Raw genomic sequence first — 26,111 nt, 5'->3', positions numbered from 1 at the left:
TCCAGGTTCCTAATCCCTGTTCTCCTCGTTATATTCAGGAATCATCAGATCAACAATTTGGTGGAGGTGGACGCTAGGATCGAAGACAGGGTGAGTCCATGCAACAACGGCGAGACCCGCAGCACCAGTTTGACACGAAAGTCAAACGGGAGAAAAAATACCTCAATATCGAGCCTCGTTTCAAAAGAAAAGTTGCCACTTTGACTGCAAAGTATACTCCAGATGGTGCAAACCCTCCTCCTGGACAGGAGGTGGGTGGTGACTCCTCGACAGTGCAGCGAAAGTTACCATAGTTCGACAGACACTCCACCCGCGTCACTAGGCGAAAGCAACTTACACTTTTATACCAGTTGAAACCGCGGACACCCACATCGCTACCCCCGATAGACTCTATCAAGTAGACCTTCAAATTTAAGGTGATATTAAATACACTGTATAAGCAGTCTTTTGGGACAACTTGACATCTTCTTAGGACATTATACTGGCAGAAGTTGACTAGCCTTCTTCTTTTGTCCTTGCTTGCCCTAGGGGCGAGGATGTAATTCTTCCCTCTTTTCCACAGTTTTTCCCAGAAGAGACTAAACATGCTTATGCTTCAGAGTGGGCTCTTGCCTTGTCCCCTGCATTTTATAGCAATCAGGCGGGTTGGGAAAAGAATTCTTCTTTGCAAGTTATTCCATTACGATCTACACCTCAGCCCCAAATGCAATATCCCATTAAACTTGATGCTAAAGTGTCTGTTAGTGACATTTTGACTCAATTAGAATATCAGGGTGTAATTGAGCCCTCTGTCTCTTTGATGAATAATCCTCTTTCCGATACTGAAACCGGACAGCTCATATTGTATTGTTTTGTACTACAGACATTTGAACAGTCATGTTCTAACCTTTGCAGTACAGAACACGCACAGCCCTGCGTTAGTAAATAATATTGTCCGCAAGAAATTAAACAACTACGGGGCATATTAACAAGCACAGCATTAAAATTATCGCCACTTTAGCAGCAGAAAACTGATGCTAAAGCGGCAATAATGGGCTTGATAATACGTGGTAGAGAATTCCCATAGAAGCCCATGTTCACACCGGAACATGGGCTTCTATGGACATTCACAAGGGCATAATATCAAGCCCATTATCGCCGCTAAAGCGGCGATAATTTTAACATCATTTCTTGATAATATGCCCCTAAATTAGACATTTCAAATGGATTTTGCAGTCACACATTGGCTCCTGAAAGCCGTGACTTGACCGCATTCAGCAATCTCTACAATCAGAGATACTATGCATGATTACCGTTAGGGTATAAGAATAACCACAGGGTTTTTGTGGCACGCATTGTATAGATTTTACATGAAATAGATCCTGATGCATTTTCACAGGTCTTTGAAATTTACCTGACAAATAATGAGCTACATTCCCATCTTACACGCGTGGTTCGTGTTATTACACGTTTCACCGCTTTGGGTTACAAATTAAATTTTGCAAAATTGCATATTGCTTTTTTGACTGTTCTTTTCATTGGTTACGAATTGAATAATGAAGGTAGGGGTCAGGCACCCCACTTTTTGAAGAAATGTGCTCAATTGCAACCTCCAACTACCCTCAAGAAGTTACAGTCTTTGCTGAGTTTCTTGAATTTTGGCAGATCTATCTTCCAGATCATGCCCAGCATATCAAACCACTACACGGGTTGATACAACCTTCTTTCTGGTCTTCCAGTTGGCTTCCGGAACACACCACAGTGCTGCAGTCTTTGCAGTCTGATCTGCTTGCAACTCAATTCTTGTTAACTAGAGACAATACTACAAATGTAGTCATAAGGATTGTACCAGGAATGTTAGGATTTACCTAAAGGACTTTTAATGACGGGATCAGGGTTCCCATTGCTTATTAATCGCATTTGTATACTCCTGCAGAGATGCGTTTTCTTCTACTGAAAACGCTCTCTGGCTCAGGTCAAACACATTTTCATGATTTAGTCTGTGCCCACTTTAGAAGCTGTCACAAAGGCGAGTATTCCGAATTCTGAAGCTCTGCATCCATGATGGATACAATTGGCTAATTTGTTGACATCGGCTGATGTCAATTTAGTTTTTGATTCTTGTTTGCAAACACAAGAGTTTTTACAATATGAACATGTTCATCCTCTTCCTTCATCCCTTCTTCCACTTGATCAAAACAAATGTATCATTTATACTGCCGGGTCGCACAGTCAGCCATTGTTTCAAAACATGCTTATTCAGCAGCCTGTGCTACAGTTGCAGGCACAATAGTGAATGGTGATTTCACATCTTCAGACACAATGCCTTGGGGATTGCACGGCACAATTGGCTGAGTTACGTGCTTTGCTATTGGCTCTTGAGTTTGCTGATCCTGAAGTACCCACTCCTGTAGTGTGGATTCCTTCTACTGATTTTTGTAATTCTAAAGGTAGCGCAATAAAGCATATGACACTTTGGGTCAGAGTGGCCGCTCTTGAGGACTGTTTGCCACTCACACGTGTTATCCATACACTAGGCCATCAGCGTGTGGGATCACACGCTGATGGTAATTCTATGGCTGATGAGGCAGCCGGATCTGCAGTAACCATGTGCTCAGTAGTAGCTGTTCCTCAGGGTTTCCCTTCATGTTATTCTTATCACTTCACCACTAATTAGGTTCCATTTGTTACTATTCCCTCAGTTGGTGACCGCTTGATTCCCAACAAGGATTGCAGGCTTTCACAGATTTTTATCTGCCCATGAAGGAATGGCTTCTGTGCACACAAGGGTGACAGCCACAATTTCTCTTTTACAGCAACGTTAATGGTGGCGCGGCTTATACCAACAAACACACAAATATTTGCTTTCCTGTGATACTTATCAACAGATTAAACCTTCTACTGTTTCGAACCCACCACATAGTCATCTCTTTATTTCTAATTAACTGTTTGGTTGTATTTATCTTGATCACTGTGGCCCTTTGACATCAAACAATGCTTTCAAATATATTTTTGTTGCAGTTGATTTGCGCACTAGGTTCTTCTGGGTTTGGCCAAAATGCTGTGCTGACACTCGTGTTATAAAAGATTTGCATGCCTTTTGGGGACATATGCCTGTGGCACCTTCCATTCAGACCAAGGTCCAGCTTTTGCCTCTAAGGCTTACCATGATTTGATAACGTCTATGGGGGTGCAGGTGCATTTCTCATCTCCTTATCAGCCTGAGGGCAATCCTGTTGTGGAGTGGATTAACCGTGACTAAACACAATCTTTTACAGCAAGGGTATTAGGTAAAGGCTGGGGCTGGTTGAATCATCTCTTTGGGATTTAATGTGCACTAAGTAATCTCCCTAGAAGATCTGTGGGTGGGCAGACCCTTTACGAAATGCTCTTTGGCATTAAGATGTTTGTGCCAGACCTTGACGGTCTAAATGTTGTGGTGGCTGCCGCAACATTTAACATATATAACCATTGTGCTATATTGCAGGATCTACAAAAGGATCAAGATGCTTTAGCAAAAACACATTTGCCCTCACCAGCAAATGCAGCAGTGCTAATTTATGTTTCTGGCTGGCTTCCTAAAGTTGGTGATCTGCCCTGGGAGAAGGTGACGAACAAAAAATAATTTGGTCCCACATACCGTGTCCTGGTCTGGTCCTTGTATTAAAGGGCACCCGAACTGTGATCTTACATCCTCTCCCTGGATGCAAAGACAGTAGGTTCATTTAAATTGAACATGTCAAGTTACACAATGTGGCCCTAAGTTAATAGTATGCATACAAGCATCCGAAGTCGGGATGTTCAACTACATCAGATGAGTTCTGTTTCTCCGGATTCTTACTGACAACTGGAGGGGAGATTGAGTCTTTAATTGATTTATTGCCTGTTTTGACTTCTGCATCTAATACTTCCCCACCAGTTGAACTTACATTTGATATCCCAGAACCTATAATACATTCTGCTTCTAATGAAGAATGGCCCCCATTGTTTCAACTCAGTCCCAGCGGTTACTACATTGACCAAGATAACTTTTCTTCAGATACTTCTTCATTGTATTTGTATATAGCTCTGACTCCTACACTGATTTGTGTTTTCATCTTGTTGTTCGGAAAAACGTACCTGGTCCCACCGCAGACTTACATCTGGATCATATTGTTAATGTTATTCCTCTTCATGTGGATTGGGTTTGTGACCGTCTTTTTCCTTTGAATAATGGCCACTACCTACCTGACCACTCTGCTGTAGAACTGAGTACTGGCCCCACATAAAATTAAAAGAGACCAAACCCTTATTACTACTTCAACAGTCATGATCAATGATGGCATTATTTGGGACAAAGTGCCATTCGATGTATATGATCAGACAGAGACCCTTTAGCACTCCCCCCACGCCTCGCATAGAAGGCACTCAGTTACTGGCAGATGCCTTGGCCAGTTTCTTCAAGGAAAAAGTCAGCTCCATTTTTGATACTTTTTCCCATTCCGCCCCCACTGCCACTCCACTGGCATTTCACATGGATATTCGGCCTACCTTATCATCTTTCACTCCTGTAGATCAACATCTCATTCAACGCCTGGCAGCTAGTACCAAATCAGGATCCCCTCTTGATCCCTGCCCTCCCTCCGTTCTGAATCTCATCCCTGAAGCAATCTCCCCCGCACTGTCTACCATTTGCAATGCCATGTTCTCAACAGGCATATACCCTGCAGTTTGGAAAGAAGCCATAATTAAGCCACTACTGAAAAAACCTACTCTGGACCCTCTCCTCCCTGCAAGCTATAGACCCATCGCCTGCCTTCCATTCCCAGCTAAGATTTTCGAGAAGTCTATGAATATCCAACTCTCGAAATTCATTAACGACAACAACTTGCTGGATGACACCCAGTTTGGTTTTAGACAAGGACATGGGACGGAAACAGCTCTTCTAAAAGCTGCAGACGAAATCAGAACAACCATGGACACAGGAGGGGCAGCTGTTCTGATACTCCTAGATCTCTCTGCCGCATTTGACACGGTCGATCATGTCACACTGATCGACCGTGTCTCGGCACTGGGCATAGGAGGCACAGCTAAAGATCTAATTGCCTCATTCCTTGCCAATCGTCCGCAGACTGTCAGGGTAGGGAATTTCACTTCTCAGACCTTCTCTCTTCCCTGCGGTGTTCCTCAGGGCTCCTCGCTAAGTCCGACGCTTTTTAATATCTACGTATCGGACTTAGCGAGAGTAATAAAAACCTACGGAATAGCCCTTACCACGTACGCCGATGACACGCAACTAGTGCTATCGGTGCACAACAACGGAGCCAGTGTCGCATCCAACTTTCAGGAAGGAATGAAGGCGATAAGCTCCTGGATGTCATCAAATTGCCTCAAACTTAACTCCGATAAAACGGAGGTGATGACATTCGGGAGCTTGCAGCCAGCATGGTCCCCACAGTGGTGGCCACCTGAGTTGGGCTCCCCCCCCCAACCAGTGGTAAAAGTCCGGAACCTAGGAGTCATCTTCGACAATAAGCTGACTTTTCACCATCATGCTAATGCTGTCGTATCTTCCGCCTTCTTTACCCTCAAAAAAATCAAAAAGCTTCTGCCATACCTACCTCAATCAGCCGGCAAAACCCTCATCAGCACACTAGTCTTTTCAAGAACAGACTACTGCAACTCACTCCTTCTGAATGCGCAGGAAGGGGTTCTCAACAAGTTGCAGACCGTGCAAAATGCGGCGGCTAGAACCTTACTTTCCATTCCTAAATTCACTCCCACTTCCCACCACATCAAAAGGCTCCACTGGCTTCCAATCAGGAGCAGAATCAAATTTAAGGCCCTATGTATAGCCTATAAAACCCTAAACCACTCAGGGCCCCAGTATCTAAAAGAAGCTCTTCGTCCAGTGGAGCAACGCAGGACGCTACGATCTTCCACAGCCCTATTGCTGAATGTACCTCGTACAAGAAAGGCCACCTGGGGAGATAGATGTTTCACCACAGCTACAGCTAAACTGTGGAACACTCTCCCACTCCATATCAAATCTGCCCCTACGCTTCTTAAATTTCGAAAAAGCCTTAAAACATGGCTTTTCTCTACCTCCTAACTCTTCCGTCTTCAGTAGTGAGTGCTTAGTTCTTCAGCGCCGAGACACCCGTACGGGTATTTGTAGCGCTTTAAAAATTGCAAAATAATTAATAATAATTAATTAATAATAATTAATAAGCACATTTCATATGTCTTCTGTGTTTCCTTGAGAGATGTTATTTTACCTGGAATGCATTCAGATGAGCAGGATGTGAATGCTGTTAACTCTTTCTTTTATGATTTGCAATACTTTGCAATTTTTGATACAGAAGACCTCTATTTGAATTCGACAAATTACACAGATTTATTTTGTTACCAATATTATGGGCATCACTTTGTTCATAAAACCAGTACTTAGCAAACAGCTTTTATTATACACAATGGGAACATTGCCCAACACCATCTACAGGGTATTACATGACACAGAAAAAAAATGTATGTATTTTACTGGTTACAATCTATCCGACCCAGCATCATATACAAATTGAATGCTACCACACTGAATAAATATACGCTTACCGAGACTTTGAGGCATATTATCAAGAATGGAGTTAAAATTATCGCCTCTTTAACGGCAGGAAACTGCCACTAAAGCAGCGATAATGGGGTCGATAACTATCGATTTAAAGTCTATTTGGGGCACCAAATATTAGCAAGTGCAAGATAGTGAGTCCTTGCATCATGCCTGTCTAATATCATCTCAATTAATATTTTTGAATGAGACGATACAACAAACTACCTTTGTCGGTTTAGCTACTGCTAGAAATTTAAATACCCCCTCTATTCCGCATCTGGCTCAATACGAGACATGGTACACACATACCAACTAAACCACAGAAGAATTAACTGCTATAATACAAAATTGAACTTTTAATTCTTCTATTATTAACCCAGAGGGTTGGTAACTATGGCCTACAGACCCAAGCTTGTCATTTATGCTTCATAAATGTTACAAATGGGTTTACCCAAAATCTATCTGATCCTCGCTACCCCAATTCACATACAGTTACTACTTATTTGATTGGAAAATTATGTCAACAATGGTTGGAGCATTGCACACTCTCGTTCATTCAGCACCGTTTTTTCTTTTTGTCAAAGTGCCTCACATTAAAAGTTTTGTTCGTGCAGACTACAATGAATTTTGGTGGCTGTCACAAATGGAAGCAGAAGTACGCTTACACCAATTGGATCAGGATAATTTGGAAAAAGTTCTTGCTGTAGTTGGTAACTGTATTAACACACTGTCTTATCATATACATACCTTGGATAATATTGTATTGTCTGTTATTGATATTGTTCAAAATGAGGTATCTACTTTGTATCATGGTCAGAATCAACTATGTTCTGTTATGCAATTTGGGTATTCATTACAAAAACAAAAAAATGGGAGGGTACCATGGGATTACCTGAATGCTTCTGCACTGTTTCTACTGTTTAATTTGACAGATAAATACAAATTAATGTCCATTAAAGATGCAACATACACTATGTTACGCATTGACAAACTAAAACAGTTACCTTTTACAGTAGCAGAAACTGAGGTTCTTGCAATTTGTATTCTGCTGTCAGTGTGCAGGAAAGGAAGTTTTCATTGCAGGGGAGGTGACTCCACGGTAGGCCACTCCCTTGTATGTAAACAGGTTAAACTCTACAGCGCCTACAATGTTTTAGCACCTAATTTGGTTTGTTTTTTTAAAAGGGACCTCGGTTTCATCTATAATTCTTACTCTGACTTTGCTTTTTATCTACAGTTATCTCATTCTTAACAATCAGTACTTGAATGAATGAATGAGTACAGATTTGTATAGCGCTGGCTACCCGGGGGCATCCCAGCGCTTTAGACCCATCTCAGACAAATCACTCAGCAGAACAGGAAGGTCTTCAGCCGCTTTCTAAACTGTAAATGATTAGGCTCAAGCCGCAGGTAATCGGGCAGCTGATTCCAACTTTTTGCTGCCTGTACTGCAAAACGTCGGCCCCCTGTACGAGAACGCTTGATCCTCGGGACAGAGAGCAAATTGCGGTGGTTGGATCTAAGAATCTGGGCCCTTGATGGTGCCTCAGGAGAGGGCACAGAGTGGCAGGGCCCTTGTTGATTATTGATATGTGGGCCATACACAAGGCCTTAAACTGGATCCTTTCCTGAACAGGTAACCAGTGTAGAGTCCGGATGGCCGTCTTCGCCGAGCTGTGTCTAGGGACATCCATAAGCATTCGGGCATCGCAGTTCTGGACTGACTGGAGTATCTTAATGGTCCCTAATGGTGCCCCCAAGTAGTACTTTTGCAGCTTACGGGCAGGCATCCCATACATAGTAACAGTTTCACAACAAGTTACTTGTTGCCGCAAATTCCTGTTCCCTCCCCACATCAGAGTGTAGATAGTCTGCTGTGGCGTTCCATTCCGACTTTGAAAACAGATTTCAATAAGCTAAGTAGACTCAAAGTGCTATTGTTTCAACAAACAGTGGCTCTCACATCAGCTCATGAGACCTTAGAATTGCAGGTGGTGAGAACATCTAGTGAAATTCAGTCATTGCTAAACACAAATCTTCACCCAGGGCCAGATGTAGGTAATCCCAGATTACCGATTCTTAAATACCGAATCATACCGATTCGGTATTTAAGAACAGGCAAATGGGATGTAGGTAATTTTACCGAAAAAAATACAGAATCGGAAAGTTTCGGTAATTACCGAATCGGCAGTTACAGATTCCGTAATTGCCATTCATTCCTATGGGTCTGGAGGCCCATGGGAATGAATGTCAATTACAGAATCGGTAAATACCGATTCGGTAAATGGGGGAAGATTGAAGGCTGGCATGGTGTCACTTTGACACCCTGTTGCACCCCTCAATTGTGTATGGGTGCACATGTTGCAGACATACATTCCCTAAGGACATGTATGTCTGCAACATGGCACTGAAGCAATTTGCATAAAATAGCTTTTTTTTTAATTTATTTACCACCAACTTGTAGTTGGTGGAAAATAATGAATCCCAAAAAGGGGAAAGCACTCATTTGAGTGCACCCTACATTGCTAATTCGGTAATTTACTGATTCGGTATTTTAAGGAATCAGTAATTTACCAATTCCTTAAAATACCAAATCGGTAAATTACCGAATTAGCAATTTGGGCACTTACATCTCAGTAGCCTAATTCCGGTCGGTAACGGCCGAAATTCGGTAATTTCGGCCTTTACCGACCGGAATTACGCTTCCTACATCTGGCCCCAAATCTTTAATGCGTCTGATATGGCAAACCTAACCCACTTTTTTAAAGTTGGGGGATCCGGCCTTATAACTTCATTTCAGACTATTTTTTGAGTAATCCTTGCCTTTGTTCATTCAATTTTTTCCAGCATATTCAGAGGGTTTTCCCTGCGGCTACTCATAGTTTGTGGCGTTCTTGTACTTCTATTGCCGTTCTGCAATGGCTGCTCAATCTGTGGTTCAGCCAAGCCTGGAACAGTTGCAGCTGTAATCGGCTGCAGCAGCTTTTTGGTTTAATGCCTTTGGAAGCTCTTGACATCGACTATTGGCTAACTGTGAAGATGATCCAAACTCCAATATCTTGGTAAGGAGATGTATCTTTATTGGTCATAAGTAGAGAGACCTCCAGCTCCTTCCCAGCATCTTCAGTACTGGCCACTATTCACAACATAACATTCTAAGCACCTAGCAACATCATAAGATTCTATGGAGGATAATAACACATCTCCCCCATTACAATATAAATAATAGATAAATTAACATAACAAATTAAACAAGAAAAGCATTAACATGAAATACTTACACAAAAGAAAATACCCACTATGGAGGAGGACACTTTGCAACAGTACCACAGCTCCAAGCAGAACCATCAGATAATATACCTTCAGTTATACCTACTGTTGGACTTGGTCCTTTTTTCAGGGTCATCCCATAACTTTTCGCTTTCCTCCTGTATGTTTCTGACCTGTTTTTGTTGGTTTTATGACTCTGGGCACTTTACTACTGCTAAAGTGTACATTCTCTCTATGTAAATTGTTGTTATGGATTAGTGATTCCATGATTGGCATATTTGATTTATTTGTCAGCCACTAGTATAGTGCATTGTGTCTTCCCAGAGCCTGTAAATCAAATGCTGCTAGTGGGCTGCAGCAGTGATTGTGCCACCCACAGAAGCAGCCTGTAAAATGTAACTCTGGCATGCCATTGCAGAGCCTGGGTACAGTGAGGGACTGCCATGTCGACTTGGCAAGTGAACACACTTGCCAGTCCCTAAACCTTCCCTTTTCTACATATTAGTCACCCCTAAGGTAGGCCCAAGGAACCTCTGTGGGCAGGGTGCATTGTATGTGAAAGGTAGGACATGCCCTGATGTGTGTGGCATGTCCTGATAATGAAATTCTGCCAATTTTATTCTTCACTATTGCAAGGCTACCTGTTCCCATAGGACAGAACGAGGACTTTGTTTATATAATCTTATAAACATAACTGGCCCAATGAACCAGGTAGAAAAATAAAGTTGTGTATGCCTGAACTCAGAATTCTAAAATGCATCTTTTAGTGAGTGTTATTTTTAAATTCTGTGTTTGAAAATACCACTTTTAGAAAGTAGGTATTTTCTTGCCTAACCATCCAGCGTGCCTCTGCTAGGTTTGTGTATTGCATGTCTGGCTTTTGGATAACAGGGACTGGAGAGGGGCTGTGGCTCCAGACGTCTGATGAGTCCGGGCTGGGCTGAATGGACCTTGACTGCATTTAGAGTAGGGGGAGGAGATTTCCTTTTCACCTGAATGGGCCTGGTCTGCCTTCAACAATGCTGTCTAAACCTCCTGCCAGGAAGCTGCGCCAATGAGTACAGAACTCGTTTTGGCCATGTACAGACACTCTCTGTCTTCAGAGAACAACATATTTTGGTGTATAAAAAGAGGGGCCCAGACTCCAGACTTTTAGATCACTTCTGGGAAATCAAGAGGAAACTTTGCCAAGGAGAAGAGACAGAGAAACTGAGGAGGATTACTGACCCTGTGCTGTTTGCTGTCTGGGGTTGGCCTACATTGGCTACTTGCTACCAAGGAAGGGGAATTATGACTTTGCTGTTTGCTTTGTCACCTGCTTGAGGAAAAGGTCGCCAAGGGCTTGAAACTGAACTTGCCCCCTGTTCTGAAGTCTAAGGGACACAAAGACTTCACCCCTTCTGTCTTTCTGTATCTGGAGCTGCTGTTTCAGCTGCTACAGAAGAAAATTACAACACTGAGGCCCGGCTCGTGAAGAGCATGACGCACCACCTGACTTGCACTGTAGGCCTGACACCTGCTGACGCCGTGCCGCATCGACTCCGAAGCCGTCATCTAGGCCGCTGCCTGCACCAGAGGACACCGCTCGTTATGTCAATGACGCGATGTCCTGACTAGCACCACAGACCCAACTTCAGCGACTCCAGTGTTTCATCAAAGAGAAGCCGATCCTCGACGTGGCTGACTCCCAAATACATCGACATCATACCATCGTAAGGAACCGATACCTCATCGTCATTCGTGACATCACTTCCCCAACACAGTAAGGAACTAACATCTCACCACCCCTGTGCTGCAGTAAGGAACAGAGGCATCCATTCCCGTGTGGTCATAAGGAACCGACACCGCAGACGCCAATGAAGCATCACCTCCCCAACGCCGTGCACCGTCTTTGCTTTCATCAATTCCAATGTACTGTTCTTTGTGGGTCTGTTTGACTCTGGGTTCGATGCCAAGCACCTTGCGGTCGGCGTCGTACTTTGGGATTTTCATCAACGTCGTTATAACGCCAGGTGAAGTTATTTGTTGCTATTAGCTTTATTTGAGTGAATAACCTATTTTTAAGGATATCTTGGTAGCTGATTTTTGTCATTGGCCTTGTTTTGATTTTTATTGTTTAAACTGGTCTCCTTCAAAGCCTTGTGCATCTCCCACAAGATCTTACAAGGCAAGGGCCCACCAATCCTGAGTTCCCTGGTTAAGCGCCACAAATCCTCCAGAGAACTGAGATCAGACACCCTGTCTTTAGCAGAGATTCCCAGAATAAGAAAGGCTCGCGCCGGCGGTCGCAGCTTCTCTTACAACGCCGCTAAACTCTGGAACAGTCTTCCCCTTTACATACGAAAAGAAAACAATCTCCTCGCTTTTCGCAGACTGCTGAAAACCTGGTTGTTCCCCAAATAATTCCACCTTCTAGAGGTATGTCAAGCTTTATGTTAGCGCTGGGACGCCCAATGGGTAGCTACGCGCTTTAGAAATCCCAAAATCAAATCAAATCAAAATCAAATCAAACTGGTGTGGGGTCCATTTGTAGTGTTTTCACTGTATTACTGTATGTGTTCACAAATGCTTTATGCACTGCCTCTGAGATAAGCATGTCTGCTTGTGCCAAACTACCATGGAGGTGAGCAGGGGTTATTTTAGGAGGGTATCTCCCTTACCCTGATTAGAAGCAAGGACCCCTATTTGGACAAAGGTACCTACCTCTGCCAACTAGGACCCCCATTTCTAACACCTACTTTACCTGTGTGCAACCTGTGTTCTACTGCAACCGGTGCCCTTTGTCGTCTTCCCTAAGTTAGCATGAGTACGCTACTGACTGTCCGCTGCTTTGCGCACGCTACTACACACGTTTATTTTGCATATGCCTCTTTTGACATTTTCACACAAGAACCTGCAGTTGTTTTCATGCTTTTCAGGTTCATGGGATTCAGTCGGCACGTTGTGAACAAGGTCAAACAACAATGTCCCTTGTTATTTTGTTCGGGTCAGGCGCTAGCACCTAGACAAAACAGACAGATGCAGCTGTTGTTTGAGAATACGTACTTTGGTTTTATTGGAATTCACAGATAGGTAGCACACACTTGTAGAGGTACCTTTCCAGGGAGAAGAGCATGACAGTACCTATGATGTAGATCTACCATCTATAGACTGAGGTACGCGGCCTGCAGATAACGCACAGAGATCTTCGAATATATATTTATCCTGTTTCTATATAAGCGGAGGGAGGTTAGGCTACGCTGTCTTTCATGTTGACAGCTTCTTTTATGATTTACATGACTACTTGATATGCTGACTGTATTTGTGTTGTGCATTATTCTGCTTATTGTGGCATGTATACTGTATACTAGAGCATGTTAGTTAAAATACATATTTTAAACTTGTACATGTCTCTGTCTGATCTTATTGTGGACAAGTATAAGAGTGTAAGCGAAAGGATGTGTCTTGCAACTGCAATTCCTGAGAGAGTCAGGAGTGTTGTGTTCTGGGGTGCCTCATTGCTTTTTCCTCTATGAGTGAGTAGGAGGTCAAGTGAGGCACTATAATTAGTTGGTCCTGGGCTCATGGATGCTAATGTGGTAGGATAACTCAGTCCCTACATACTAAGGTCCCATAATCCTATGCATTAGTCTGTGTTTGCGCAGAATCCCTGCAACAGTCTTTGGCTTTACTCAATATTGACAAGGCAAGGTCTCGTAATTTTACTATGCATGTCTTTAGTTGATTAGTTGTTCTAATAGAATATTTCCTTCTTTATCATTGGCATATGTTTGGTTAAGGCAAGCCTGGTAGCTTCTGGTTGTGATTTCCAAAAAGGTAGAGTATCCCATGATACTCTGTGTATGTCCCTGAAACACAAACAGAGCCAGGGAATTACAACTGATCTCAATTCTTCCCTTCTCCAGACAACATCTACTTCAGAGTGAGTTTGAGAGACCTATTGTATCTTTCAAGTAACCCATCAGTTAGAGGATGATAAACTAATGTCCTCACATGGTGGCTGTCTAACTGTTTGAAGATTTTTTTCATTAATGGAGATACCAAAGGGGTACAACGTTCTGTTAGGATTTCATTAGGTAGCAACATACGAGAAAGGACCTCTATCAGATGCTAGGTTATTGCCTTGGGTTGGGAGATCCTAAGGTAATGGCTTCCAGGTATCTAGTGGCATAATCAACCATCACTAGAACATACTGGTATCCCTTTAATGATTTGGGCATGGTCCCAATGAAATCCATCCCTACGCTCTCACAGGGTTTTCCAATTATAGGGATAGGTTGTAGTGGAACCTGAAGGGGACTATATAGATTTTTCTTTTGACATGTCTCACAATCTTGACATTAGCTTTAGATTTGTGCCATTATTCCAAGACAATAAAAGTGCCACACAATAGCACAACCCGTAGGACCAGCTAAAATATAAGCATGTACATAGAACTTTATCTGTTCTGGTAGTTCTGGGGAATCAATTATTCCCGCTATAAGATATAAAAGTCCCTTCCTAATCTGGAAGTGTGGACAAAATTGGGTGGGGGTCCCCTTCACCTTGTTTGGTGCTTTACCAGGCATGTTGCAGGGTAGAGTGATTTATTTGGGTAATTTTGAAGTTGTGATCTATTGGCCAGGCCTTTGGGGTATCTTGCTGTTCTTTCCCTGTGTGGTTATCCCCAAAGACCCTTCATCTTTTGTCTCCATCTTGAGGAAGAGAGTATTGTCAATTCCTGAGATGATATCTTCAGGGAGATTCCTGAGGACCTGTACTTGATTTCAGTCTTTTGCCCCTTAGTATTGTTTACAATGACCAGGGCTTCTGGATATGATTTGATGTGCCCATGTATATGCCAAATACCCACAAACCAACACAGGAGTGTTTGGCAGTGGAGTACTAATTTCCCTTTAACTACAGATTGCCTACATCAAAAATTTACCAGGGCAGTGAACCATTTCTGGTTTATCCGGAGACTCACATAATAGCAGGATCCCGTCACCTGGGTATTATGGAATGGTCTGGGGAACGTACATCACTTCCATAGGGGTTCTTCTTCTGGTTTCATGTTTTTGTAAAACCTGGCAATGTGGCCCCATACTCCACATTCAAAATACTGGGGCGTATTATCGGTTGAAGACTCTGCTCTGAAGGGCAGGAATTTGGTTTCTTGGCGTCTTTTTATCATTTCTATGAGTGAATCCTGGGCAGGTGAATGTATTTCCTTTCTGGGTATCTTGCTGATGAAACCACTGCTGTGGTCTTGAAGAGTTTGTAGCCATCTCTACCTCCTGCTGTTTGGTTAACACCAAATGTTGGCAGAGCTATTTCTGTGTATAAATTGGATGCACCTCCAAAAACTGCTCCAGGTATATTTTGTTAATGATCTCTTCTTTACTTGTCTCTTGTGGCTTATACCATTTGTCGGCCCCACTGTTCAATCTGAAGAACAGAATATTGGGCTACTCTTTCTTTTCTAAGCCTCATTCTGTAGGTTTCTTCGTCAACTCCGAATCCGTCAAAGATGAGTTTTTCTATGTCCTCACATGGGGTATCTTCCCCAGCATTGCCAGTCTGGTAAGCAGCTTGGGCTTTGCCTGTCAATAGCGGGGCGAAATAGAAGGGCCATCTCTTGATAGGCCAAGCACTTGCATGATCTGTTCTCTAGAAATCCATTTGAAAGAGCTGGGATCCTCTACCGGTAGGACCTTTTGTAGAGATGAAGTAGGTCCCACAGGGATAGATCTTCTACCATGAGCTATTCTAGAAGTTAGCTGCAAAAGCTCCCCTGAAACTTTGCTCAGATGTTCCAGTTCAATTTTTATAGCATCATAAAAAACGTCCTGACCTGCTTTTGTAGAAGACTTGGGATGTTCCAAAGCCTCTGTCCCTGGACGATTTGCTGAACTACAGTATCCATCTTGTATTAAAGTATGTCTGTGCTCAAATTTGCCTATATTTGTTGCTTGGCATACAAGACACAGTACTCTAGTGTAGTATTTGCTCTATGAAGCTTTATTTCCGTACACAGAAGTACAGGGTTTTCTTTAGTCTTTGTTGTTAATTTTTCTCTCTTCTTTCTCACACGTTCATCTGGGGCTCTGTCAACTGGCACCATCGATAGAAGGAGAAACACCGGTAAGGCCTAATCCATTTGAACCAATACATTTTTCCCTGACTCTAGTTTTGTGTCTACTTTCTTGGTTTTTTAGGTTCTCCTATTTGAAACTAGCCCTCTTTTGGAATATCTCTCCACTTTTCAGAAAAAGGATAGCCTTTATAGGGCAACGCAGATAGCCTACCTCACTGACAATATGGATTTAAACAAAAAGGATAACCCAACCTAAATAACTTAGGCAAACTTCTACCACCTCTCTCTCCGAGGAGGACTAGAACAGAAATACTGCCAGTTATTATAGTTTATACAGGATCCTCGGATGGAAAACTGTCTCAGAATTTGGAAACAGTTTCCAAGTCTTCATAAACCAATGATTTAATAACTAAACAAAAATCAGTTTCTCTCTCTTTCGCTTTCTTAGTGGGAGAGTTATATGGCCCCAGGTTATCGCAGCTCCCAACCCAGTCCACCCAAGTTTCCCTCCCGCTTGCTCTGCCGAAATGAAAACCAGCATTTGTAAAGCGCACAGCTACCTCCAGAGAGGTGTCCCGGTGCTGAGGGCCGTCGCTTAGATTAAGCGAGCTATTGCCTAGAGTGACATGGTGGCTAACCTGCCACTGGGGATCGAACCGTGAACCCTGCGTTCCGGAGTCAGGCACAATGGCTGCTGCACCACACCTCTTCGACTGTAATCTGTCACACACCTGTGCTATCTACACTCCTCCTGGAGCGTGGCTGTGAGAAGCATCCTGCCAGCATCTTTCCCACATCTTTCTTTCCCGGTCTGGTGTAATGCATTTAGCCTTTCCTCAGTTGTCCTGAAATGACCTGGGGTCCTCCAGCAGGTTTGCCTCCCTTCATGTCAGGGCAATCAGCTGGGCTTCTGGGGATCCTCACAGTGTTCACTGCCGAGCACTCACTGCGACGCCGGGTGAAGTCTTTTCGCCTTCTGGGTCACACCAGAGGTCTACATCACTTATCTTTACGTCTCTTTCATATGCATCTCCCTCGTATGCTTGACCTTGTCTTTTTATTTTCATCTATGATTCAAAGGCCAGTAAAAGGGAAACAGTGTCTTTGTTTGTCATTCCAGGTGCAGTACAGACAATGCACCAGTAATGATATTCTGATCAGTCCTTGTAAGCCTTTACCTTACAGCATTCGTCATGACAAGGGGTCTATGTACAGGTCAGAATTTACCGATCAAATCTAATCAGGCACAACATTTCAAGCACAGTGACAGTGAACAAATTCAAATCAGCAACAAATTGTCAGAATAGCTAAAGAGACAATAAAAAGGAAAATGAATAGGGAAAAGAGGTTTAGCATCAAGGCAAGACAGGTACATGTGTTGAGTTGCATCAGAATGGGAGAGAAAAGCAGATTATGATTATTATTAAGATTTGTAACGTGTGCAGCTATCCCAAGGGGGTTTCCCGATGCAGAGCAAATAGGAGGGGTGTGTGGGAGCAGCAGATTTAAAAAGTCAAGTCTGTAGGCCCTTGGGAAAAGCAACATGTGACACACAAAATAAACTAAAGACAGTCTTGAAGAGGATGGAGACCTAAGAAAGGTTGGAACTCTAATAGAGAGAGTTACATTCAATGATGAGGAACAAAGAAACAGCATAGGAGGACAATACCAATGAGAGAGTAGGGATAGTGTTAGACCTGGCTTTTCCAGTGGATTTATCCACATACTTTTTGCCTTTTGTCCTCCTGTTTTTGACCCTGTTTTTGTTGTTTTTATGACTCTGGGCACTTTACCACTGCTGATCAGTGCTAAATGAACATGCTCTCCTTGTAAATTGTATTTATGAATTGGCATTTCCATGATTGGCTTATTTGATTTACTACTAAATCCCTAGTACAGTAAACTGTGTGTGCCCAGGTCCTGTAAATCAAATGCGGATAGTGTGCCTGCAGCACTGATAGTGCCACCCAAACAAGCGTGCCTTTTAAAGGGTTCTCAGACCTGCCACTGTAGTGTCTGTGCTCAGTTTTTCCTGTCATGCCGACCTGGCAAAAGCACCCACTTGCCAGGTCCCAGCCTTCCCTTTTCTTCATGTAAGACACCTTTAAAATAGGCCCAAGGTACCCATGTGGGCAGGGTGCAGTGTATGTAAAAGGTAGAACATGTACTGATGTGTGTGACATGCCCTGACAGTGAAATGCAGTGTATTTAGTTTTTCACAATTGAAAGGCTATCTGTCCCATAGGATAGAATGGGAGTTTATTTATAACATCTTATAAGTATAACTTCTCTTTGAGTGGTATTTTGAAAATACCACTTTTAGAAAGTGGGTATTTTTTTTGCTTAACCATCCTGGGTGCCTCTGCAGGTTTGTGGATTGACTGTCTGGCCATGGACTGACAGGGGCTAGGGATGTGCATTCTGTCAGACAACCTCTTGGGGGGTTGATGTGCATCCTACCTTTCCTGAATGAGGCAGAACTGGGCTGACTAGATCTGGGCTGCATTTAGAGTAGTGGGAGGAGATTTCCCTGCACCTGAATAGGCCTGGTCTGCCTTACACTATTCTGTATCCACCTCCTGCCAGGAAGTTGAATCAGAAAAGATAAGCAACTAAAGAAGCATGACGAGTCCGCACCCATTTCCACGTATCGCTGCTGTGCCGCTGAAGAAACCGATGCAGCACCTACCCATGGCTGGAGAAATTATGCGCTTGCCGAATCTCATGCACCAATCTCTGGAGTCAGAGATCAATGCACCAATTCCGGCGCAGGCACTGTGTGCGACTGTAAGAACCAACACATCATGGCACTGCGGCTGGAGAAATTAACGCAGCGCCGCTGCCGCCACCACATCAAGAACTGACATATTCCCAAATTCCCACACATCGTACCGGGGCACCAAGTCTATAAACACACAAGGGCACAAGTAAGACACCAATGCATCACCTCCCTGCACAGTAAGAAACCGATGCATCACCTTCTCTTCAATAAGGAACCAACGCATCACCTCCCCTGGAGTAAGGAACCGATGCATCACCTTCCCTGAGCGTAAGAAAATGACTCATAACCTTCCCAGTGGCTGTTTTTGTTTATGATTTCTATGCATCCAAGGTACTTTGTGTGGAAAAGGCTGCACCTATAGTTTGCTATGGACAGAACTGTTTTTGATTTCTAAGAGTCATATTTTGATTATTGTATGTTGGATTTTTTGTTGTTTTGGTCTTGTTTGGTTTAGATAAATTACTTATTTTTCTAAACTGCTGTGGTGTCCATTTATAGTGTTTACTGTATGTGTGCACAAATGCTTTTCAGACTGCCTCTGACATAAGCCTGTCTGCTCGTACCAAGCTACCAAGTGGATGAGCAGGGGTTATTTTAGAAGCGTATCCTCCTTACCCTGACTAGGAAGAGGGTCCTGACTTGAACAAAGGTGCAAACCATGCCAGCTAGAGACCCCCATTTCTAACAGGTGGTCAAAAAGAAAGTGACAGCAGGTGATAATGGATGCAGAAGAAGTAAGAAAGACTAAAAGTGGGTGGGAGAAGGTTCAGTCGAGGATAGAAACACAAGGGGAGATCGAGAAGGACAATCCAGCACAAAGAGTGGGTAGGGACAATCAGTGAGCAATAAATGGCCACTTTTAAAGAATGTGTGTGTGTGTGTGAGAGAGAGAGAGAGTGAGAGAGAGTAAGTAAAATATATAGACAGGAGAATGAAGAGGTAGCCTACAGAATGAAAAGTGGTGCAACCAACAAGGAAAAGGAGAGATGTTTGGTTTGCAGTAGTGATTTCCAAAGAGAAGGCAAGACACAAGAAATAAGCATATTGAATGTAGCATGAAGCAGTGTGATTATGTGCTTTTAAATGTATGATTTATGTAAGTATATACATGCTTAGCATTGACTGGAAACTAAGAAAGCTGTTTTAGCTGTCTAGCCCATTTGTCATTAATTATGGAGGGAAAAACTTACATTTAAATGGATTAATGTTCATCATTCAGAGACTCCCTGCGATACGGTTGCAAACCAGGACTCTGAACCATAGGGCCACCTTTCTACTATACTTGGGCACTGACCGTCTGAGCTAGAAGCATTACAAAAATTATGGTGGTAGTGTTTCTCAAAAATGAGAAAGCGTCAGCACATATAGGTAATACAATTCTCTAAACAAGTATACGTGTATTGTCACTTCTATATAGTTCCCAATATGAGGTGCACTGTCAACCTGTCAAACACCCACCACCTGGAGTGTTACACTTAGCAAAAAGGGGAATTTTTTTGCTAATGTTAAGTATCAGAAGAAGAACAGGCATCAATCAAGCACCCTCACAGAATATGTAACAATTCAAGTAATAATCATTAATTAATCAAAAGATCAGTTCATTCGTAATAAAGAGACTTCCAAAACACGGATCCAGAGCCAGGTGTCAGACTTCAAATCTTTTTATTTCGTAATCATTTAAAAATAGTTTCCAGCTTGTCCTGCCGACACGTGTTTCGTCTCTTTGGAGACTTTTTCAAGGCAAAGAAGACGGAAGTAAAGCACTGGTGTCAAATACAATGAATCTTATTGTCAAGAGTGGACGGAGCCAAGTTATCAGGATATATCAGTAATATCGATCCTTAGGAAGATATAACTCAAGAACACAATCTTTAAGGTATGGATTACTGATGTGGAATCTCGAAGAGTATGAAGTGATGTCCAAGGCAGCAGTTCAAAATAAGAACGGAAAGACTTAGTCAATTCAAAGCCATGCTTCGTGGAGGTGAGTTAGATTATTCTTAATTCCAATAGATGACCATGATAAGTCACTTAAGAGTCACAGCGTCAACCCGGCGCCTCCACTGCTGTCAGCCACTTGATTAATTAATGATTATTACTTGAATTGTTACATATTCTGTGAGGGTGCTTGATTGATGCCTGTTCTTCTTCTGAGCTAGAAGCATCACTCCCACAGTCTAAGGATATGAACCTGGCATTGTTCTCGTCTACATTCTCAGAGCAGAGGCATATGAGCAATCCACATCTATGCAGAATGCAACTCTGCTATTGGCATGTAATTCTCAATTGAACTCTGGATTGGTAGTGGCGCAGGTGCATGTACTTGCATCAGACGCTGCCTCTAGTGTTCGAGTCACACCCAATCCTGAGAAGCCAGACCAAGCAATAGAAGAAGATATCCCTTCAATTCCATCAGCTAAAGTCTTGCATTTTATGAACAGTTGTCATTGTTTGTTCATGATTGGCAGGATTTCCAGTGAACAACACACCCATTATACATTGCAGGAGCTGCTGAGTGTTATGTTATCCCTCTAGTGGTGAGAAGCACAGTGGGGGAGAAGGAATGGAACTGTGGAATAGGCCCCACAATTCTCCACCCTTGCAGGTTATACCATGCCTCTCTTTGGTACATCAAGGTTAATTCTAGAAAGAAAAGTGCTGTTGGTGGACTCGCCTCTGTGATGACACTGGTTAACAACCCAGCACTAGGTACTGTCTGACTACTTCTTTAATCGCCATGAATCAGACCCTTTGACAGTTAGACTCTGACATCATGGCCTAGAAAAAAAAGGCTGCAGCAGGCTTGGGTTGAACCGAGTTGAGAACAGGATGCATGCAAGCCAACAACAGTTCTTTTGCTCTTCGCTGCTGACACCTCGTTAGTATGACTTGGATACTGGATTCTAACTGAGCAGGCACGCTGGATGGAGGAGAGCCCACAGCGCAAATTTGTGTCCTACCTTTATTCAGCCACAAGCTCTCTCGCAAGAGCTGTTCACCCACTCCTGAAATTTAAACAAGCATGGCCGGGCTTACTGCAAAGACAGTGAGTTCATAAAATATAAACCTTTCTACTTACATTTCTGCATAGCATTGTCAGTCTGTCGCGCTGTGACTGCAAAAAGAACATGGCAGGTTACAGCCTGCTGCATGACATCAGAAAAACAACCAATCTAATTGGCTCAGCGGCTGTGGGGGCATCCTGAACCATGGAAGTAGGGAGCATTTGTTGTGTTATGACCTTGCACCTGCACATACAACTGCACACACACAAACACACTCTTGTTTGTTTCTCTCAGCAATCTTTCTGTTGTGGCTTCTTTCATTGCTCTCTACTTTTCCTATCTTTATTACCTATCTACTCTCTTGACTTTTTCTTTCTACTTTCTAGTGCTCAATTTCGCTGACAAACATGATGGAAAGCTTGTCCTTTCTGGCCTCTCTTCACTGGAAACAAAGAAAAGCCACCATGTTTAAGTTTGATTCTTTTTTTACTCCCTATGAACGTCACCGGACTAGCAAAGCATATGCTGTGGGCAAAGAATTACAGCACCTGCTGTTCATAGCTCAGACCGGTAGGCCCTTTTGGCAGTCGCACGCAGTGTACAGTGGGGTTTGAGGGTCCCCCCTCACCCCGCACACACACTGCAGGATCCTGTTTTACATCCCAGGTCAAAAGTAAGCTACCTAATCGAAAAAGTTAAAAAGGGACGGGTGTAGAGTACAAAGGTGTAAGCTTTAAACTAAAATCAATTGAAGGCCCTAGCCTAGAGAAAGTGGGCTATTGATGGTTCTCAGCTACCTTAGTAACTCTGATATAGATTTCTTTCTTTTCATGATTATTCGGCTTTTGGAATCAAACTAAGTTTCAATGCTGTTTAATTCTGTGGATCAAATGAAAACAATTATTAAAACATTATATACAATTTACTAAGACAAACATAAACTTTCAAAGTGTGGATGAGAGTGCCTTCAGTGTCTCCACATCATAAAGTACCATGTCCAAATTCTTTTAAATGCAGCATTCAGTTTTTAATTTTCTGTACCCCGTTGTGAAAATTACTGTGAGCCATCGGTAAGTGAACTAAGACTGATATGGCATACATCCCATGACAAATATGAGCACTATCATACTTCCACTACAGCTATTAAGGTGGATTGCTCGGAGTCTGAACTGATATCTACAGTACTGAATTCTTAATACATTTTTTTCTGCCACAAATCCGTCTACTTATTGCTTGAGGTTTATTTTATTTTTCATGCGGTTTTGTTTAAGAAAGCTAATTTTAAACAACAGCTTTCATTAGACTTGCTTTTTCATTTATACATATTGTAGGACCTGGACGTTAAGCTCTATGACAACAGCAACATGTATGGGTATTTCATTTTCTTTTGAAATTATTTTAGTCACAAGTTTTAAGCAATGTTATGTGTAGATATGTCAACAAAAAACTTTCCTAATTATCTTTTGTCAGTTTTGTTCTCCTTAGCTCCTTAGCTGCATACAAACCTTTCATAAGGACAAAAGTTGATGCAATAAAGATATTTTTAATATTTATTAATTAGACTGGGATAACAGCCTTTATACAGCACAATTTGCATAAGTTCTCAAGAAACATCCTGTGTACAATCACAAAACCATGACATGGATTTTTACATAAAGTGAAAACCGAGACAGATTTACAAGCATTTCTCTATACAATTCGTAGACTTTTTTGCTTTAATTTTTACAACTCTTAGAGAACTTGTTTTCCCAGAGGAATTGGAAGCAAAATAACCATAATCATAAAAAAAAACAAAAGTAATGTTAACAAATCACCATCAATGCATGCAACATTCAGTGCGGAAACATTACACTTCTTCAAAGACAGCTTCTGGTAATTATTCTTATATTTTTTCTAAAGAATTAGATGGGTTGGATGATTGTACAATTTCTGACAGGATGACAGCATACACACCATTCAACCATATTTGGTTGAACATCTGGGCACATCACTGAACATCTACACAATGTACAATGAGAGAATATCCACATTCACATGCTTAATGCTGTATGGAAATAAAATCATGAAAACCTTTGTGTGAAATAAAAAATAATTTTTATATGCACAATATGGAATGAATAAAACTGCTTCCTTGCAAATCAATAATGATCAATAAATGTGTTTCCTAATATTTCCTGTATCATGTTTTTGGATGTTTTGAAGTGCAATGAAATGCAATGTACAGGAAAAATGTAAATGGTATATAACATTTTAAAGTGAAAGTATCCAATCTGTGGGACATAATCTATACATCTGCAAGCTTCACTAATTAATGTCAATTTGTTTTTATTAGCCAAGTTATCTTCTCTCTCCAGTTTCTATGTTTTGGGCTATTTAGGGTAAGACCAAAGTGCACAAACGTATTAAATAGGAAGTCTTCCTGAAATATTTTGCTTTTTGGCAACATAAATATTTTAAAATATTGTCTTTTGGATCCAATATAACAATGTCCATGTGTCACCATTTCTCATTAGTGTATTTCGAAAGAAACATCTGTGATTTTTAATATTTTATGGCATCAATGTTGTTCTATATTTTATGACATGGCAATGTCATTCTACCATAATTTTAGAATGAATTCAATTATTGTATTCATGTTTTAGAACTTTAATATCACACTCTAAATCGTGACAATGAGAGTTTTCAAGCTGTCACTTATGCATGCACAGATTGGTATTCATTTACTAATTGCACCTAGGACATCAAGAATGGCTTCGTAACTAACACAAAAATAGGCGCATGTTGTATTTACTATTTACACAGATTTAAATGTATATACTTCAAATAGCTTTCCACTTTCATGCAAGACTTTGTAAAATACACTAATGTGTACATTACCCATTGACACTTTTTATCTGGATCTTTCTTATTGATCCATTTAAAACTACTGAAATTATCACGGTGCTAGGCAAGCAATAACTCAGACTAGATTGGATACTAACCCTTTAAATTTCTGAAGTGTATAAGTGATGTCCACACATCATAAATACAGAAGTGTCTACAAGTAAGGCAGAACAATTTGCTGCAGCCTACATCGATGTACACACCATCTATGCTACCTTTAGAGACACACCCACACGCACTCACGCTAACTCACACACTGTGCTTTTGCTTGCATTTCAATTTGTTTCCACTGTACAAGACCTTGAAATAAAGTAACCCCATTTCAATCTCTACTAACCAATCAGAAAAAATAAATATGATTCCATCTTTGCATACAAATTTACACATTTCAGTAAATAAAAAACTTCAAAAATTAAACTCTTTAAAATAAATCAAATGCAATTATGACACAATCAGAGGTGATAACTGATTCTGCTTCTCCATCACATCTAAAAACAAATTAAATAAAATGGTAATGTCCTTGAATATTTACAGAACTAAAAAAATACTGAGACAGTCCTTCCTTTAAAAAAAAAAACATTTTGCCACAATGCGGATTTCACTATTTTCAGTCATGAGGAGTGCATTCAAACTTCAGTGTTGCATAGAATAACTCCAGTACAACGTAAGCATTTGGTAACAAGAGAAAGGAAATCATTTGTTGGCACATTTCAGAAACAGCTTATAAAACACGGAATGATTACTAAGAGCACAGTGGAGACTCCGGACAGCTTGAGCACCAGGTGGTACTGTTATACTGACATATCAAGGTTAACAATCTAAGGAAGGAAAGACTGCCGATACTACTGACATATGACTTCTTTCAAAAATATCTATGTATTCATAAAATGCATATCTATGTATGACACGTGGGAGCCTTTGGGTGTACCCTGATAAGAATTATATACAAGTGACATTATTATGGGTTGTACTGCCAAATGAAGTCACATAAAGTAAAAATAAAATGACACGTGTATGAAAACTATACCCATAGTGTTACATCAAAATAATGAACAGAATGACCAGGTGCTGAAGATCGGAACACTACCTCAAATATCTGACCCTAACTTGTCGACATGTGTGGGGTTTATTATAAGTCTCATTTTGCTCTGGTAAATAGGATTGTTTTTTATCAGTGAAACTCATAGAAAATTTCATTTCAGCTGGACATCCCCATAACAACCATTCTTGGGTCTTGCCTTCTCTGAAATAAATCCTTGCATAAACAAACATGGCAGTGCCAGTCACAGAGCAGCACAGTAGCCTGTGTTTAACACCTAACTAAAGTGTTCTAACCAGACCATGTATGAAGAAGGGTTTAACATAAAAGTATGTTTTCATTAAATTACACTATGTATAATCTAAAGGTTTGATTGTATTTTTTTGTCTTTCCTCTGCTATGGAGATTTTGCCAGATAACATCACACTGTGCATAAAAAGAAAGACACCATATATAGTACGTTTTCAAAATGAAAATACAGTCTAAACATA

Source organism: Lissotriton vulgaris, chromosome 1_1 (genome assembly GCF_964263255.1).
Source record: "Lissotriton vulgaris chromosome 1_1, aLisVul1.2, whole genome shotgun sequence".
Taxonomy (NCBI): Eukaryota; Metazoa; Chordata; class Amphibia; order Caudata; family Salamandridae; genus Lissotriton; species Lissotriton vulgaris.
The sequence above is the reverse complement of the archived record's forward strand: the minus strand, read 5'-3'. Positions refer to the sequence as shown.